General features: G+C 38.4%; 1 pseudogene; it reads right to left on the bottom strand.

Annotated features, from left to right (window-relative positions):
* Nucleotides 1–13123: 13123 nt before the first annotated feature.
* LOC101567532 lies at nucleotides 13124–15051 on the bottom strand (annotated as a pseudogene).
* Nucleotides 15052–15292: the final 241 nt, after the last annotated feature.

Below are 15292 nucleotides of genomic sequence, written 5' to 3'. Positions count from 1 at the left end.
TCATAAGAAGTATATAATTCTTTATGACTATTTTTAAAATATATTCTGATTTTTAAACTTTTTTATCATGTTCTGTAGGACTTAAAGTTCAACACATCAATATTTGATGAAAAATACCTCTTCCATGTTATGCCTAAGATGTTTAATATTCAGACAGATAGTGTGGTTAAGCTTAACAGCCAAGGTTGTATGGTAATAACAGTAAGCTTGTCTTCTGGATGGTTAACAACCTCATTTTGCAGACCAAATTAGAGAAAAAGGAGGGCTGGAAGGAAATCCAACTTTTTGACCCTAGCCTTCCAAAGTCAATTAAGACTCAGGACATATGAGAACTTGTACTGTTTCATCATATAACTCGGTAGTGTCCCAAATATTCTGATCAATGAGATTATGGGGCCAAAGAGGTAAGTGATTGATGATGTAGAGTGTGCCTAAGGAGAGTCACATTGAGAGAAAACACTCTCTAAGGCTTTCACAGAGAGAACATTGGCCAAGCAATGGCTGTGACTCATCCGCATGGCTGACATTGACAAAGGTTCTACAATGTGAGGTACAGGATCTCAGGATAAATCTTGAGGGGATTTCACTGACCTTATCAGACCCAAAAGCTACAACTCTTGTTGCATAGGTCCTGCTTTACCTTGTTCTTAACCATCCAGCAGAAAAATACAAAAATGAAATATAAGAAGCACAGCCATGCTGTTATATTGAGCTGTAGAGGACTCAAGTCAACAATTTCTGACATTGACCTTCAATCGGAAGACCCAATACTATTATGGGCTACTGGACTCTTTTAGAATATTTTGCTGAGTTTACACACCTATAATATTCAAATAATGGAACTTAATAAACAAGAGGATACAGATGAATGTCCATTTTGTATCTGTGTATTCAAAGTGGTTAAGATAGATATATAGTTACATTCTCTCAAGGAATAGAGGAATTTGTTCTAATGGTGTTTGTAAATAGGATATCATGTCCACATCTTGTACAGCAATTAAGCACTAAGAAGAATGTATGCAATGTGTTAATTATTGAAACTGTCCTACCAATTTGATTTGAAACTGTCTCATTGCTATTTGTTTCTCAATAAAACTATGGAAAAAAGATATATGAATATGAAAAATAAAATAAATGGGCATAAACTGATCACTTTCCCTCTAAAATCAGGAATTAGCAAAGGATGTCCACTGTCTCCACTCTTATTCAATATTGTACTGGAAACTTTAGCCAGAGCAGTTAGACAAGAGAAAGAAATGAAAGGAATCATGATAGGAAAGGGAAAAGTTAAATTATTATTATCTTCATGTAATATATTTTACATAGAAGGCTCTATGTAAAATTTCTAGGTTTAATAAGCAAATTTAGTAGCACATCTATATATGAAGTCAGTGTTCAAAAATCAGCACCCTTCCCGTACACAAATAGCAAACTCATTGAGAGGAAAAATTGTAGAAACAGCACCTTTTATAATAGCATCCCCCAAAAATGAAAGACATAAGAATCAATATAAAGAAAGGGCTGTTACAGGCTTTTGGCAGCGTGTTTTACCATGCAGTTATGGCCAAGTCCAAGAACCACACCACACACAACCAGTCCCAAAAATGGCGTGGAAATGGCAGCAAGAAGCCTCAGTCACAAAGATATGAATCTCTGAAGGGGATAGATCCCAAGTTCCTCAGGAACATGCATTTTACCAAGAATTACAACAAGAAGAGTTTCAAGAAGATGCAAGCAAACAACACCAAGGCCATTGGTGCATGTGCCGAGGCTATCAAGGCCCTGATCAAGTACAAGGAAGTCCAACCCAAGAACATCCCAAGGGGAGTAAACCGCAGGCTAATTCAACTTGCCTATATTGCCCACCCCAAGTTTGGGAAGCATATCTGTGCCAGCATTGCCAAGGGTCACAAGCCTTGCTGGCCAAAGGCTCAGGCTCCAGCCAAGACCCAGGCTCCAAATTCTGCTGCAGCCCAGACTCCCAAAGGTGCCCATGCTCCCATGAAAGCGCCACAGTAAAAGCCTCTATCTGCTAATGTGAAGACAAAAGTACTAGTATGACCCCTGGTCTGCCAACTGTGGGGGGCTCATGTCCTCTGTGCTGTTTGTACAAATAAACCTGAAGCAGGAAAAAAAAGAAGTTCAAGACTACACTAAAAACTATAGTACTCTGACAAAAAAGACAAGTATATATCATAAAATGGAAAGGTATTCCTTACTTTTGGGTAAGAAGAACCAATATAGTGAAAATTGCCATACTTCCAAAACTCATCAGATGTAATACAAGTTTGATCAAATTTCCAATAGCATATCTCACAGAATTAGAGAAAATAATCCTAAAATTCTTTTGGAACCAAAAGAGACCTAGAATAGCAAAAGCAATTCTGGACAACAAACTGCAAGGCCGGAGGCATCATAATCCCTGACTTTAAATTATACTATAAAGTTATAGTGATATAAACAGTAAGGTATTGGTAAAAGAAAAGCCAGACTCAATGATCAATGGAACAGATTAGAAGATGTAGAAATGACTTCAGACACACTCGGGCACCTTATCTTTGATAAAGGTGCCAAGCACATTCAAGGGAAGAAAGATAACCTCTCTAATAAATGGTGCTATAAAAATTAACTCTGCACATACCAAAGTTTAAAATTGAAACTATATCTGAGGCTAGCCAGATTCCTCAGCAAACTAAAGTGCCTGCTCAGGCAGAGCACAGAAGCCAAGGTTTGGTTAGCTTTCTCTTAAACAAAATTATTCTTAAAGACTCTTGTTTATTTAATTATATGTACCTTTTCCTTTGCATTTAAATCTTTACTCAGAAGTATTTTGGTCTAGAATGCTAAGCATGCACTATTATTTATCCTGGAATTTTGTGCTGGCCACACACCTGGTGTCATGGTGAGATGGCCATTGAGACTGGGCATGGTGGTGCATACCCTTAATCTCAGCACTTGGGAGGCTGTAAACAGGAGGCTCACTACACTGATTTATATAGTGAAACCCTGGAGACACTGTAGACCCTGTACCAAATACATTTTTAAAAACTGGATCTATATCCTTCACTGTGCATAGAACTAAATTTGAAATGGATCAGACATCTAAATATTAAAACAGAAACATTAAGTCTGCTGGAGATAGGGTAGGGAGGAGCCAGCGAGATAGCTCACAGGACTTAACACCTGCATAGACAAGTGCAGGGGCCAGGGTTCAATCCCCACCATGGTCTGCACTAGCCCCACCTTCAGGTGTGCTGAGCCAGCGATGGAGAATTCAGGTGTGGTAGTATGTGCCTGTAATTCCAGCACTGGGGAAGCTGAAAACAGGAGGATCACTATGAGCGTGAGCTGCCTAGTGCAACCCTGTGCTAAATACATTAAAAAAAAGAATAGGTAAAACTCTTGAAGACATTGATCTGGGCAAAGACTTTATGAATAAACCCCCAATCACACAAGAACTATCACAAAGAATCAACAACTGGGATCTCATTTTATTAAAGAAGGTTTTTCAGGCTGTGAAGATAGCTCTGGTCAAAGTGCCTGCCTGCAAGCACAAGAACACAGATTCGATCCCCAGTACCACATTCTATGCTAACCCTAAGCACCACATCAGCCACTGAAACTGGGCACAGTGGTTCATACCTGTAATCCCAGTGCTTGGGAGGCTGAAACAGGAGGATCATTATGAGTCTGAGCTGCATAATGAGACCCTGCACCAAATGAATAAAGAAATAAATTTTACAAAAGCTTTTGCACAGAAAAAAAAAAAAAAAGCTACCAACAGAGTGAAGAGACAACACACAATATGGGGGGAAAAAAAGCCAGCTGTTCCTCAGATAAATGATTACCCTCCAGAACATATTATTTTGCTAAATTCACATACCTACAATATTTAAATGGCAATAGAATATCCATCTCTGACAAAACTAAACAAAAAAGAGGATATGAATGAAGGACCATTTTGTATCTGTATATACAAAATAGGATAGATACACAGCTACTTTCTCTTAATTCAATGAGAAGAAAGATTTGCACTAATAGTGTTTGCACAGGATATCATGTCTACATCTTGTACTATGAATAACTACTATGAAGACAACAATATGAAATGTATTAATTATTGTAACTGTCCTACTAATCGGTTTTGAAACTGTCTCATTGCTATTTATTTCTCAATAAAATTAATTAAAAAAATAAAGATTTCTCAAAAAAAAAAAAAAACTAGGAGTAAGTGTCCCACTTCACCTAGCTATTCCCCTTCTGGTTATCCTCCCAGAAAAATTAAAAGCACCATGCCACAGCAATACAGCAATATACATGCACCCATTTATCGAAGCACAATTTGTAAGAGCTAGATCTTGGAAACAACCCAAATGCCTGTCAACTGAGAAATGGATAAAAAAGTATAGTCTTGTTATACAATTGAGTACTACTTGGCCATAAAAAAGGATAATCTGGAGAATTTCAAAAGGTACATGGATGCACCTTGTGACCATACTTGTAAATGAAATAAACCAGACTCATATTAGCATACACTGTATATTTTTTTTGACAGAACCGGGAATTGAACTCAGATCCTTGCGTTTGCCAGTCAAGCACTTATCCTACTGAGCCATCTCCCCAGCCCCAGCATACACTGTATTGCATCAGACTTTACAAGTGAGAAGCTGAAAGACTAAATAAGGTATGAAATGTATAATAGATATTATAAAATGAAACTTAAAAAAGAAAGAGAAACTGGAATAGGAGAATGAAGAAGGAAAGGGAGGAGAGAGAGAGAGAGAGAGAGAGAGAGAGAGAGAGAGAGAGAGAGAGAGAGAGAGAAATGGGTTTTTGTCCAGCTGGGCCTGCCCTTAGGACAGGGCTAACATGGCATGTGATTCCAGGGATCAAACTGCAGTCCACTGCACCTGCCTAAGCTTCAGACTGCTGAGCTACATTTGTACTAGTTTGGATATTTGATTCCCTTATCAAGGTCCTGCAATCAATGGTAAAACTGAGAAGATGCATAGTGGGAGGTTATGGGAAAAGCTGTTACAGACATCATGCCATGGGAAATAGAAGGCCATTTACTCTTTGCTGGTCTCCTTTCCTGAAGCTGAAATGGCTCTCTTGCCAACTTTTCATTTTTTATAAAAAGGAAATCCTACCCTTACATAGTTCTTTACTTTTTGGTCTTTGGGGGCACACACATCTGTACAAAGAGATTTTCCTTTTCTCCAATTCATGCCATTTAACATTTATCACCCAATGCATAATTAAGGCTCCATTAATTACAAATGTTAAAAGGAATCTTGCTCCCATGAGCATGCTTCTTTTACTTTTTGACAGAAAAGAACTCCAAATATTCTCTCCATAGCGCTCTCTCTCTCTCTCTCTCTCTCTCTCTCTCTCTCTCTCTCTCTCTGTGTGTGTGTGTCTGTCTCTCTGTCTCTGTCTTTGTCTTTCTCTCTGTCTCTCTCTTTCTCTGTTTGTCACTGTCTCTGTCTCTTTCTGTCTCCCCTACCACCACCATAACCACCACCACCACCACCCAACCTCCCACCTCCTCTCACCCTCTCTCTTCTCCTTGGCATTAGGAGATAGGGGATAGGGGTAGGGGAATAAAGATAGAAAGATCTATCTATCTATCTATCTATCTATCTATCTATCTATCATCTATCTATCTATCTTGTGTTCCCCTTTATTGTTTTCCTCTTTCCCCTATCCCAATTCCCTTCTTGTTTAAGAATCTTAATTTGTGAATCTCATCTGATTTAATTTTGGTGTTTTTCAAGGTCATCCTTCAGAACCCTCAGAACTTTTTTCTGTTCCAGAGCTCTTTCCACTTTAGGGACCATCAGAGTGAGCCTCAGCCATACCCATTCCATACAGCTTCTGCTTAAATGATGAGCAGAGATTTGCCTCCTTATTCACACTTATTCCCTTTTGTTACATGGGAGGTTTTACAGCTCATGCCAGTCTGCTTGCTTCATTTTATTAAGTCCATTTCTTACTCAAGGGCATGCTTAGCCACATTTCTAATTGGCTTGTCCCTTTCAGACATAAACAGAAGAATCCTGCCAGGCTGCAGGCTCCATGCTCCCTAGGCAGTAGTTCTCTCACTGAATTCTTTCCATCAAAATAGAAAAGTTCTCTTTTGTCAACTGCTATATCTCTAGCTCTGTGCCTTAGTAGGAAATGAATTAAAATTTGTTTTTGAATTAACATCCTGTGCTTGGACAGCAGATGCCCCCTAATGTCTTAGACATAATGTCACTACACTGTTTTACTTGGCTGAAGACACAGGACCATAAGCCCAGCTGGTAGGTCACACAGGGACTCAGCAAAATGAAAGATAGCTACTGACCTACTACTTTGGTTCATTAGGCCAGAGACAGATAGTGTAATTAATATTGAACAATGTGCAAGAAATCATTGAGTCTACAATATTTAGGTTTAAAAAAAGATATGAGTGGCACAAGAATTAGAGTGCAGGTGCAAAACTGAAGGGCCCCTAGAATATAGCACAGTGTGAATATTTGTCATAGGAAGGAAGGAAGGGAAGAAGGAAGGAAGGGAGGGAGGGAGGGAGGGAGGGAGGGAGGGAAATATGACTTTCATAGGAAGTAAGAAAATTTAAAAACAAAAGTGCAAGTTATAGGGTCTGGGGAGATAGCTCAGTTGAATAAGTGCTTGCCTGGCAAGCGCAAGAGCCTGAGTTCAATCCCCAGCTCCACTAAATAAATAAATAAATAAATAAATAAATAAATAAATAAATATACTGTTTCTCCATTCTGTCCCAAATTTACTGATCAAGGAGATTCCGGGGCCACAGAGGAAAGTGATCAATAATGTAGAGTGTGCCTAAGGAGAGTTATACGGAGAGAAAATATTCTCAGGCTTTCACAGAGAGCAAATTGGTCAAGCAATGGCCGTGACTCATCCACATGGCTGACACTGACAAAGGATGTACAAACTGTAGTACAGAGTTTCAGGGTAAATCCTGAGGGGATTTGACTGACCTTGTCAGATACAAAAATTACATTTTTAGTTATATAGGTCTTGCTTTACCTTGGTCTTAACCATCTAGCAGAAAAGTATAAAAATGAGGTATAAAAAGTAAAGCCATATTAATATGCTGAGCTGTAAAAGGCTCAAGTCAACAACTTCTGACATTGCCAGTCCTATGGATAACCAACTATTATTATGGACTATTGGACTATATTCATAATTTTTCTGAATTCATGCATCTACAATATTTAAATGGCAATGGAATACCCATCTCTAACAAAGCTAAACAAAAAAAGGGGATACAAATGAAGGACCATTTTGTATCTGTATATACAAAATAGTTAGGATAGATATACAACTAATTTCTCTCAATTCAATGAGAAAAAAGATTTGCACTAATAGTGTTTGGACAAGATATCATGTCTGCATCTTGTACTATGAATAACCACTGTGAAGATAACAATATGCAATGTATTAGTTATTGAAAGTGTCCTACTAATTGTTTTTGAAACTGTCTCATTGCTATTTGCTTTTCAATAAAATTAAGAAAAAAGTGCAAGTCATAATAGGGAATGTTAGATGACTATTACTCAATATGAACTTTACACTGCATTGCACAAAATTAATATTATTGTACAGTATCAGCATGATAATAATATTGTAGTGTGAGGTATCATCACAGAACTTTTATATCCTGAAATCTGAATTTCTCTTTCCCTATCTACCCAAAATTGCAGTCACAAAACCTGGCTAAGCACAAGCCAGTGGCCATAGAGAGTGAAGCAATCTACACTCCTACAGCAATAATAAGCAAGTGCCTCTTTCCCCACATGCTTGGCAATGCACTGCGTTTTCAAACTTTTGATCTATGTCAATCTGATAAAAATTAACATGACAGTTAAATTTTAATTTGCATTTTTCCAATTAAGAAAGCAATTGCACATCTTTTCAGGAGTTTATGAGCTGCTTGTATGTCCTTTTCTCTGAATTATTTATCCACGACTTTTGCCTGTACTGCTAGTGGGCTGTTGATCCATTCCCAAACAATCTATGGTCACTTACAGAGCACAGAACTCAGTCATCTGTAATAGGGCTTGCAAATTTTCTTAGATCACTTATCTTTTGCCTTTCTATCATGAAAAAGGTTTAATATAGTTGAATTTATCACTATTTTCCTAACTGTTGTTTTGTGACTTACTTAGCTTTCTCCTAACCAAAATTATTCTTAAAGACTCTTGTTTATTTAATCATGTGTACCTTTTCCTTTGCATTTAAATCTTTACTTGGAAGCATTTTGGTCTAGAATGCTAAGCATGCACGATGCAACTTATTGTTTCCAGATGGTGACCCAGATGCTTGAGTACTCTTCCTTACATCTACTGTTTTGCAGGAATGTCTTTATTAGAGCCTAAATTCCCATAAGCATTAGAGTCTATATCTGCATTTTCTATTCTGGTGTATGGGTCTATTTATGTGCTAGTATAATCCTCTTTTAATTTGTATAGCTTTATGTTAGACATTTCCCTGGTCATTATTGCTTTTTAATTTTTCTATATGAATTAAAATTAGTTTGCCTTAATTGAAAAAAAAAGAAAAAGAATTTCTGGTGAACTATAAAGTAACACCAAATCCATAGATAACCGGCAATATCCTGAGCTAGAACATGATATGTCTTTCTCCACTTATTTAAGTCTTTTTTGTTTCTGCTCCTGAGGAGATTGTAAAGTTTTCTCCAACTAGATTTTACATATTTCTTTAGATTATCCATAGAAATTTTGCTTGTTGTTAATATGGTAATTAGATTTCTTCCCATCATATCTTCTGATTGGTATTTGTATAAATGCTATTTTTTCTTTACATTCATTTTGTATGTAGCCATCTTTCTAAATATAAGGAAATTTTTAGTTGATTTGGAATGTCTTTTCAAAAAACAGTCCAAATTCATTCTCTCTCCCATTCCCTCCCACCCACCCTCCTGCTACTCTCCCTTCCATTCTCTCTCTCTTCCTCTCCCATTCCTTCCCTCCTCTCTCTCTGTCTCCCTCCCTCTCTCTCTCTCCTTCTCCCTCTCCCCTCTTCTATTGGCTCTTTCTCTGGGGAACCCTGACTAATACAGGTACTTTTAAGAGAGGGGATCTTCAAGAGATAATTATGTTAAATATATGGATCACTGATAATGAGATTAGTGGCCTTGTAAGAGGAAGAGAAACAACTCATTTCCACCACCTGAGCAGACAATGTGAGGAGCACTATGTATGCGTAAAGCAAGAAAGGGCCCTCACCGGAACCCCACTTTAACCACTCTGAGCTCAGAATTTCAATCTTCAGAACTGTAGAAACAAATGTTTATTTGTTATTCAGTTTATACTATCATAATAACAGCTCCACTGATTAAGACTATGTGTCAATGTGATAAATTACATCCATGAATCTCCTCTGAATTGTGTTTTTCTTTTCTTTTCTTCTTTCTATTTTGTGTGTGCTTGTATGCATTTCTAGAAATTCAAACCAGGGCCTTATGCATGCTGAATCATTTTGAGTGCCTATAATAAAGCCCCATAACCTTTATAGAGTATTATTTTAAAGTGCTACTGGCTCCTCTTTGCTAATTTTATTTAGGTTGCTTGCATCAATTTTTATAAATGACACTGACCTGTGGGTTTTTAAATGTTAAATCTTTATTAGACTTATCAAATTTATGCTTCTCCATAAAATAATTTGGAAATGATTCTTTTTTTATACCTTAGAGCTGTAGTACCCTACTACAGTTGCCAACAGAAACATGTGGCTATTTAGATTCAAATGAATTAAAGTAAATAAAATTAAAATTTAGTCCCTCAGCAAAATTAGCTGAATTCAGGCACTCAAGTGCTCATTGACCAAAATGATCAAGGCAGTTAGAACATTTCTCTAATAACAAAAAGTTTGAATTTATAGCCATGCTAGAGGAGAGCTCAAATGCAACCAAATTCTCTGCTGTTTAATGATATGATCTTTTGAAGGAATACCACCTAGAAAAATGTATGTCTCTGATGGACATTGATATTCCTTTTGGCCTGCATTTTGCAGAATCAGTTTGTTGGGGTCTTTTTTATTTGTTTGTCTGGTTTTTTTTTCAGAAGATGAACTTTTTCAAAGCAAATAAAGAATAGTAAAATAAAAACATTTAAAACAATACAGAATTTCACTTAAACAAAATGATAGGCATTCAACAATGGTTGCTATATTATATATTTTTGTCTTCAAATTAGTTGTTCAGGGGCTGGGGAGATAGCTCAGCAGTCTAAGCTCCTGCCTGGGAAGCTCAAGGACCTGGGTTGGATCTCCAGTACTGCATGCTGTGCCAGCCCCAGAGCCGGTCTCGGAAACGGCGTGTGGTAGTGCATACCTATAATCCCAGCACTGGGGAGGCTGAGACAGGAGGATCACTATGAGTCTCACCTGTGTATAGAGACCCTGTAACAAACAAACAAATGAATAAATAAATATTTTTTTAAAATTAGTTGTTTAGATTCATTATGAAGTTCAAACTCTCCTGGAATTCTCTTTGTTGTCAATGCTGGTCTGAGACTCACAGAGATCCTCCTGCCTCAACCCCTGAGTGCTGGGATTATAGGGGTGCACCACCACAGACCTGACCCTGGACTCATGTTTGAAAAGTCTCTATATTTCTAAAACTTTATCCATTTATCCATTTTTTCAATGCTTTCAAACTCATTTGAGTCCAGCTGAAAACTCATTTGTTTCAGTTCACCTAAAGTTCTTAATCTGCAGACTTCTTCCCAATCATCTTTGATCATGTGAGGAATTTGTGCTACCTTCCTGTTTACTCCACTAGGTTAGGCAATTGTCCACACTCTGCCCAGTTATTCAATCCAACGCTAATCTAGGTGTGCTGTGAAGGTACCTCACAGAAGTGATCAAAATCTGCCATCAGCATACTTCAGTAAGGAAGATTCTCCTAGATAATGTAAAAGATGTTATGCAATCCAGTGAAAGGGCTTAGGGACAGAATGAAACAGAAGCAGCAACTCTGCCACATACAGCAGCTTCCATGCATTAATATTCCACCCTGCCTTTCCGCATGCCCTGCCCCAAAGACTTCCGCCTCACCTACCCAGCTTCACATTCTCATAAACCACCATGTTTCTGTAGTTCAGCATTGCCTGATATGGATTAGCTATTATTATTTCTGTCCTATTAATTTTTCAAAGGGACAGCTTTGCATTTGCTTATTAATAATTTCTCATTTCTCTGTTTTCTAAGTCATTAATTTTTACTTTTATCTTCCTTAATTCCTCTACTCTGCTCCCCATAAAATGATTTTATTGGGTTTTAATAACTTCTTGAGATACATGATTAATACATTTATTTTATTCTTTTTATTTATTAATACATATTTTGAGATTATTAATGTTTCTACAAACATTGCTGTAGAAGTATTTCACCAATTAAAGTGCGGTGCTAATATCATTAGCAAATTTCTCGTACTATGCAGTGTAGGTTTGGATTTTTTTCTCAAAGTTGCCTCAAAGAGTACACCAGTATGTTACCCTTCAAGAGAAGCAATTCCCTGGCAGTCTCCCTGGTTGCTTTTGGACACGCACGCCCCAGACTCATTTTCTCTGCTTTTAAAGCCACGCATCTCTTGATTTTCCAAATACAGAATTTCTATTTCAATTCTCATTCATCTCTTCTCTGTTACCCAATTCCTAAAGGGAGAGGGAAAATACCAACATTATGTTACCATCTCTCTAAAGTTATCAAATATACTATGAAGAATCAGCTTGGTATCCAGGCAACAAGGCATTAAGATGTAAAAAGCATTTTCAAGACCCCAACATATCACAAAATGTCAATTGTTTTACTTATGTTAAGGATGGTAAAAATTCAGATTGAAAACTATTGGAACATACAGACCTGAGAGTTCCATTTTTAGAGGTTGTGGGTGAGGGGTGTGTGTGTGTGGGTGGGTGGGGGTGTGTGTGGGTGTGTGTGTGTGTGTGTATCTGTGTGTGTCTGTGTGTGTTGACGTAGAGCCTACCTATGTGTTTTTTTTCTTATCATTCATTATTTAGGTACTAAGTTGGAGATTTTTCCTCCATCTTCTTTCCCTCAATGCACAGTTCCTCAAGGGTCCCCATTTTTAGAGACCTCAGGTTCCACCCATTCTATTCCCAAAGCATTTTCCTCCTTACCCATTGGACATTAAAAACCAAGATCCTGTAATTTTTACCATCTCAAGGTCAGGAACTAAGCAAAGATCTCTGATCCTAGACAGTGCAATCAGGCAAGAAAACAAAAGGGTAAAGATAGATTAGCTAAAGTACTTTATACAGAAAACTGAACAGTAATGATTCTTCCTCTCCCATAGTAATCAACAACTGTTTAGTGCTTTGCATTAACCACAGGGGTAAAAGCCCCCAGATCTGCTCACCAAGCAAGTGGAGATTCTGCATAAGGAAGCCTCAGGACTTTAGGTAGAAAGAAGGGATGGCCTAGAGTAAACCCCATCTTTCCAGTAGGAAAGATATTTTCTACATGACAGCCAGCCACATACAGGTATGAAACATTACTTTCTACCATTAACATAAATATTGCCTCACTGAGGGTCTTTGACAGCCCTCTTGCCAGGGAACATGTATACCACCAGGAATCCTGCCCATTGGCAACAATAAGACCTCCCATGTGGGGTGGACAACTTGGGGTCTGGCATGTCAAAGGGAATTTAAACCAGAACATTCTACAGGGCTATAAGTGGTAAGAAAAAGTAATTTCAGGCTTAGAATACTATTTCCATCCAAATTTTCAATAAAGCATAAGGATGAAGGAAGAATCTTTGGAATATGTTATGATTTAAATCACTTACTAGTCACGTGCTATTTCTTCTTTTAAAATTATTTTTGCCAATTTAAATATTTTTATTGAAGACATTGCGTTTCCACTTACAGTACAGTGCTTAAAGTACAATGTAATGTTTCCCTGTGTACATGTTCCATTATTCAAGTATTGAGAATGCCCGTACTTTACTATAGCAGCTCAACTTTAACTGCCACAGAATTTGCTAAAAATTTAGATCCTCCAATTTTATTGGTTGTGGAAGAATGTTATATTTATATTTAAGGTTGGCTTAATCAACCTCTTCAGTGGTGGGCCCCAAGGAGGCACCACCAGGGGGAGGAGATCCTCCACCAGGAAAGCCCCCAGGCATTCCTCCAGGCCTGCCACCTGCACTCTGATACAGCTTGGTGGTGATGGGATTGCAGACTTTCTTGAGCTCTTTCTGCTAATGTTCAAATTCTTCTTTCTCTGCAGTCTGATTCTTATCCAGCCAGTTGATGATTTCATTACACTTGTCAAGAATCTTCTGTTTATCTTCATCATTAATCTTGCCTTGAAGCTTCTCATCTTCAACAGTTGCTTTCATATTGAAAGCATACGACTCCAATGAGTTCTTCGAGGACACTTTGTCCCTTTGCTTCTCATCTTCAGCTTTGTACTTCTCTGCTTCCTGGACCATACGCTATATGTCCTCCTTGCTCAAACAGCCCTTATCATTAGTGGTGGTAATCTTGTTCTCATTTCCTGTATTTTTATCGACTGCAGAAACATTGAGGGTGCCATTGGCATCAATATCAAAAGTTACTTCAATCTGAGGAACACCACGGGGTGAGGGAGATATGTCTGTGAGTTCAAACTTGCCAATCAGGTTGTTATCCTTGGTCATGACTCGCTCACCTTCGTATACCTGAATGAGCATGCCAGGCTGGTTGTCTGAGTAGGTAGTGAAGGTCTGGGTCTGCATGGTAAGAATGGTGGTATTGAACTTGATGAGGACTACCAGCAGTTTCAATATCAAGAGAAAGAGGAGTTACACCCAACAGCAGCAAATCTTGGACATTTTCAGACTTGTCTCCAGATAAAATGGCTGCCTGAACAGCTGCACCATAAACAACAGCCTCATCAGGATTAGTGTTCTTATTCAATTCTTTTCCATTGAAGAAGTCTTGCAGAAGCTTCTGTATCTTGGAGATATGGGTAGAACCACCCACTGGACAATGTCATGGATCTGAGACTTGTCCAGTTTAGCATCTTGAGGAGCCTTCTCCACAGGGTCCAGAGTGCCAAGGAACAGGTCAGCATTCAGCTCTTCAAACCAAGCACGAGTAATGGAGGTGTAGAAGTCAATATTTTCATAGAGGGAATCAATCTCAATACTGGCTTGGGTGCTGGAAGAGAGGGTTCTCTTAGCTCACTCACATGAAGTACGAAGATGGCAGACAGCTCTTTTGTTCTCACTGATGTCCTTCTTGTGCTTGTGCTTGATTCAGCAATGACATGATTGACCATTCGATTGTCAAAATTTTCTCCACCTAAGTAGGTGTCTCCAGCTGTAGATTTCACTTCAAAACTTCCATCTTCAATAGTGAGGATTGACACATCAAAAGTGCCACCTCCTAAGTCAAAAATCAGCACATCTCTTTCAGCTCCAACCTTTTTGTCTAAGCGGTAAACAATAGCAGCAGCAGTTGGTTCACTGATAATTCTAAGTATGTTAAGACCAGAAATAGTTCCAACATCTTTGGTTCCCTGACACTGAGAGTCATTAAAATAGGCTGGCACAGTGACCACAGCATTGGTAACAGTCTTCCCTAGATGAGCTTCTGCAATCTCCTTCATCTTTGTCAGCACCATAGAAGACACCTCCTCTGGGTAGAAGCTCTTTGTCTCTCCTCTGTATTCTACTTCAACCTTGGGCCTGCCTGCATCATTCACCACCATGATGGACCAGTGCTTCATATCAGACTGAACAACAGTACCATCAAATCTACATCCAATCAGATGTTTAGCATCAAAAACTGTGTTGGTGGGGTTCAGAGCCACTTGATTTTTTGTGGCATCTCCAATCAGTCATTTGGTGTCAGTGAAAGTGACATAGCTTGGGGTGGTCCAGTTTCCCTTATCATTAGCAATTATCTCCACTTTTCTGTGCTGGAAGACACCCACACAGGAGTAGATAGTGCCAACATCAGTGCCTACTGCACGTCTTTTCGACATGGTTGCTTGTGTGTAGGCCTGGCTGTGCTAGCAAAGACGGCACACAAGAAGCTCCTCACCTTCCAGCATGTTCAATGAGACCTAAAATTATTGTAATTATTTTAGTTTTTAGCAAAATAGAAAAGTGTTCAGGAAAGAACTTACTTCCTGTTTCCAATAATGTCAGACAAATGTATTCAAAAGCCAGATAAAATAATCCATAGCCCCGCCCCCCAGGGTGCTCTGAGCTGGCCACCAAGAC

Source organism: Octodon degus, unplaced genomic scaffold (genome assembly GCF_000260255.1).
Source record: "Octodon degus isolate 3935 unplaced genomic scaffold, OctDeg1.0 scaffold00116, whole genome shotgun sequence".
Classification (NCBI taxonomy): Eukaryota; Metazoa; Chordata; class Mammalia; order Rodentia; family Octodontidae; genus Octodon; species Octodon degus.
This window is presented reverse-complemented; position numbering and strand designations above follow the sequence as displayed.